This window comes from Palaemon carinicauda, chromosome 6, assembly GCF_036898095.1.
Source record: "Palaemon carinicauda isolate YSFRI2023 chromosome 6, ASM3689809v2, whole genome shotgun sequence".
Taxonomy (NCBI): domain Eukaryota; kingdom Metazoa; phylum Arthropoda; class Malacostraca; order Decapoda; family Palaemonidae; genus Palaemon; species Palaemon carinicauda.
The window spans coordinates 14,699,436-14,704,802 of NC_090730.1; positions in this window are offsets into that span (position 1 = coordinate 14,699,436).

The window sequence follows — 5,367 nt, forward strand, 5'->3', positions numbered from 1 at the left end:
TATAAATTCCTTCAGAGAGAGAGAGAGAGAGAGAGAGAGAGAGAGAGGAGAGAGAGAGAGAGAGAGAGACTCAAGCAACTGCTATGGCATACATGCATAGAAATAAGAACGTTATTGTCCCACACAATCAAAGCGTAGTGCACATGCCCCCCAGCGGCAAAGGAGTTACGTCCTTGGCCCCAGACTTTGACACAAATTTTCCCAATTTCTCTTGCTCCCAAAGACCGGCTCTCTCTCTCCTTCCTTGAACGGGAATCTCATTAAGTGATCTTTTGGGATTCCTGTGGAAATCCTGAAGGAGTTGCTAAGATGTTGAATCCTTTGGGGCTGTTTACGAAGTGACTGGTTCTCTCTCTCTCTCTCTCTCTCTCTCTCTCTCTCTCTCTCTCTCTCTCTCTCTCTCTCTCTCTCTCTCTCTCCAAAAAACTTAAATTTCATTGGAAGAGTAAGATTCAAGATTTATTTCATGTTGTCTAAGCGATGTTATGTAAAAACCAATGACAAAAAAATAATTCTCACTCTCTCTCTCTCTCTCTCTCTCTCTCTCTCTCTCTCTCTCTCTCTCTCTCTCTCTCTCTCATAGTAATAATAATGATAATAATAATAGTAATAATGCTGAGGATGATAGTAATAACATTTATCATTATCAATGCCATTATCATTACCATAACAACAATAATATAATTATTACTATAATCATTACTATTAAAATGTTCTTTTGTTCTGCATACATGCATACAAGCGCGTCAATTTAAACACAAATCTTCAACATCCATTCTTCTTCTTCTTCTTCTTCTTATTCTTCTTCTTCTTCTTCTTCTTCTACTAAAGCTAATTCTGACGTCACTGCATACATCTTAATGTAAGATGGACACCGATGTGGCAAGTCAACGAGAAACAAGGAAATGGAGGCATGAGTAAAATACCATTGCTTTAGATTATGAGAAATAAATGTGGCCCAGTTTCCAAGTACTGAATTCGAGAAGAGGATATCTGCCGGGTGCTACCAATGCTAAGTCCCAATGTTAAGTTGATGTTCAACTCTAAGGCATTAAAAACAATTAAATAACGACTCATGAATATTGATACTTATATTTATATACTGAAATTTTTTTTTTCTTCAAAGAAATTAATAAAAAGTCAAGTTTCCACGGACTAAATTCGAGAAGAGAATATCAGTCGGGTGCTACCAATGTTAAGTAAGCCCCAGAATCTAAGTTGATGGTCAAATCTATGGTACCAAAATCTTCATAATCAACGTATAATCATTGATACTTGGATCTATTTGTATGAGAATCTCTTTTCTTTAAAGAGGAAAAAAATCCAACGGGCTAAATTCAAGAGGAGAATATCAGTCGGGTGCCACCAAAGTTAGGCCTCAGAATCTAAATAATAATAATCATAATCAACGTACAATCATACCAGGATCTATATGCATAAAGATATTTTTTCTTCAAAGGAATAGAAAAGAAAAAAAAAAATCTACTCCAAGTAGCCATTATCAACCAGAGTCCAGAACAAATGGATGCCCACTTCAAAAGTCTACGAATCACCACTTCTTCCACCGTGATTTCGAATTCGCTTCAGCCGCTTACACGATTAAACTCTCGGTAAACAGATGTTCATTTCATGGAATCAAATCGCCTGTTTTAACAGAGGAATCAAGTTATGGTCCGCTTCCCCTTGGGATTATCATTTGCATACCCAAACACTGTATTATAAAGTGACCCCGGATTACGTGTTAATGTACCGATCGGGGTCTCCTCTCTCTCTCTCTCTCTCTCTCTCTCTCTCTCTCTCTTCCTGTTTTGTATAGTTGACTACATTGTAATTCTTCGGTCTGGTATGTATGATATTCGATGGTAAGGGATTCTTCCGCCCCCTATCTTTCTTGACGACTCTCTCTCTCTCTCTCTCTCTCTCTCTCTCTCTCTCTCTCTCTCTCTCTCTCTCTTCACAGAGAGACCTCTCACTTTCCCCCTCTCGCTATTTTCCCCTTTTCTTTCGACATCTGTTTCGACCAACATGCTTCAGAAAATAAAAACTTCATTAATGAATTTTCTAGTTTACCAACATTTCTGATTCAAAACAATCTTGAAGCCAACATAATCCTAATGATGATGCCAGAGATTTTGAAACCTTTGATAAGAATTCTCTTCTCAAAACTGGAAGACGTAATTACTAAGTCGCATCCTAGAAACTGCTTTTTATTCGCTCCTTGAGAAAAGACAGACGATATCGAAAAATAAACGCCATGAACGTCTGACTGACAGAGCAGGGATTGTAAACTTCATAAGCACTTGCTTAGAATCGGAATGGAAGGTAGATCTTTGTAATGTTTTAGGGTAAAAAGACACAAACTGGTAATGACAAAATGCATATACGTGAATGTTGTATGTGCACACATATGTATGTAATATATGCACATATTTGTATGTTGTATATGCACATGTGTATGTTGAAAATGCACATATGTGTATTGTATATGCACATAAGTGTGTGCTGTATATGCACATATTTACATGTTTGTTTTCATGTTTGCTTGTATAAACTCTGAAAGTTTATATTTTTCCATACATAATTAATTCCCCCCGTTTCTAGATTTAAGAATTTAACTCTTCTGTATCAAACTTTCTTTTATGTAAATCAAAGTCAAGTGTCTTTAACCTTTCCTCAACATTCACGGTTCTCTCCTAATGAGTCGTGGTGACTGGCTCGGTTCCATCCCACTTGAACTATTACAAAACTATCTTTACAATGTAATTATTATTATCATTATTATTATTATTATTATTATTATTATTATTATTATTATTATTATTACTAGCTAAGCTACAACCATAGTTGGAAAAGCAGGATGCTACAACCCCAAGGGCTCAAATAAGGAAAATTGTCCAGTGGGGAAAAGAAATAAGGAAAAACTACAAGAGAAGTTTAGGAACAATATTAACTTTAAAATAAATCTTTCATATATAGACTATAAAACCTTGAAAATAACAAAAAGAAGATAAAAACTTCCAAATAACGGGAGAAAGATAAACAAGATAGAATAAAGTGCCCAAGTGTACCCTCAAGCAAGAGATCTCTAACCCAAGACAGTGGAAGACCATGGTACAGAAGTTCTTTTCACTGTTCATTAGCCATAAATACTTGCACGGGTTTCGAATTATTATTATCATTATTATTATTATTATTATTATTATTATTATTATTACTTGCTAAGCTACAATCCTAGTTAAAAAAAAGCAGGATGCTATAAGCCAAGGGGGCTCCAACAGGGAAAATAGCCCAGTGAGGAAAAGAAATAAGTAGAAAATATTTCAAGAAGAGTAATATTAAAATTAATATCTCCTATATAACCATAAAAACTTCAACAAAACAAGAGGAAGAGAAATAAGATGGAATAGTGTTGCTGAGTGTACCCCAAATAATGATTCCAAATTTAGCAAATGGAAAATCTCATGGGTTCATTCCTGTCTATTGTCTCGCTCGAGATCTATTTCAGAGATATCTGAATCTCTCTCTCTCTCTCTCTCTCTCTCTCTCTCTCTCTCTCTCTCTCTCTCTCTCTCTCTCTCTCTCTCTCTATTTATGAAGTAACTGTATGTACATGAGAAGACACTTAACATGTACCAGTATTCAATATTATTGTTATTATCCTATATAACATTTATTGTATTATGTGCTTTCAAGCATTATTTCCAGATGTTGCATATCCACAGATTAAATCATGTCCCATTAATATTATATGGCTACACTGTATTAGCATTAGCAACCTCACTTATTGTTCCCATGATGCACTGTCTTGTGTGTCCTGGTCTCCTACTGATAAGTTATCTTTCCTTTGTATCCACGGACTTTGTATTTTACTCGTAATAGACATTAAGAACCTACTTTTAAAGTTGTATCCTTGTCCCACCTATTAAGGTTAATTAAGGAAGTTACCAACACGTACAGTAATAAAAGAATCGTGTCATGAATGAAGCTTTGCTTGAATATGAGGATTAAAAAAAAATCCTTCGCTGATTACGATTGGCGGTGATGTAATTGTAATTGAAAAGGATATTAGAAATTACTTCAAGTGGGAGTACTGGAGTTGAAAATGAAGGAAGCAGTGAAATCTAATGGTTAGCGTGTAATGTACAATGTTGAGGTAAGGTAATGAAAAATATAATATCTGTAAAACAAAAACTATTTAAAAAAAAAGGTCAAACTCGAAACCATCACATATTATACTAATAATAATACACACACACACACACACACACACACACACACACACACACACATATATATATATATATATATATATATATATATATATATATATATATATATATATATATAATATATATATAATATTCCGGTCAAACGCAGCTCTCAACGTCCTTCAAGTAGGTGGGGAAGAGTTGGGGGGATGGGCGTGTGTGTGTTTGTACGTATATATCTAAATATTTAGATGTCATTTAGACGGGTCGTGTACGCTAAAAGAAATAATAATAATAATAATAATAATAATAATAATAATAATAATAATAATAATAATAATAATAATAATAATAATAAAACGTCGCCTAACCATAAAGAAAATCTAAATAGAAATTTTAGCTTCAATGTCATCATGACGCTAAATGTTTTCTTCTGCAATTAACGAGTGTTCCTCATTATTATGACTTGACTCTACCCCCAATCACCTTCCTTCAAGGCCCCGCTGACATATGAAGCCAAAACGCAAAAGAAACCAAAGCTTTTTGGTCAGATGACACACCTACACACACACACACACACACACACACACACACACACAGCCTCATCTGACTCTTCTGACATGTGATACAGCCACGAAACGAGGAAAAAAATAACACAGCCGCTTACGTCACTGGAGAGACATGGAAATAGATATATGATGGAGGAGAGAGAGAGAGAGAGAGAGAGAGAGAGAGAGAGAGAGAGAGGGAGAGAGAGAGAGAGATTTATACCAATCTTGCATGGATACGCTTTAAGAGATATTTCATTATATTTTAAACAATGATTTCTTATAATTTGACTACTCTTTGCTATACATATATATATATATATATATATATATATATATATATATGTGTGTGTGTGTGTGTGTGTGTATACTGCATATGCATGTATATATATGTATGTATTATACACACATATGCATAAATAAACAAATGTATATAATTACAGTGTATAAATATGTGACTTTTATAAAAAAAAAAAAAACTACTTTTTGCATTCAGTGTTAAGAAATCATTAAAAGCCGGGAAGCCAGTTTAGTTAAAATTTCTTTTGAAAGTTCCTTACGTATATATTTTTTTCTTTACATTTATAAGTAAACGAGTTTTATACACCGTT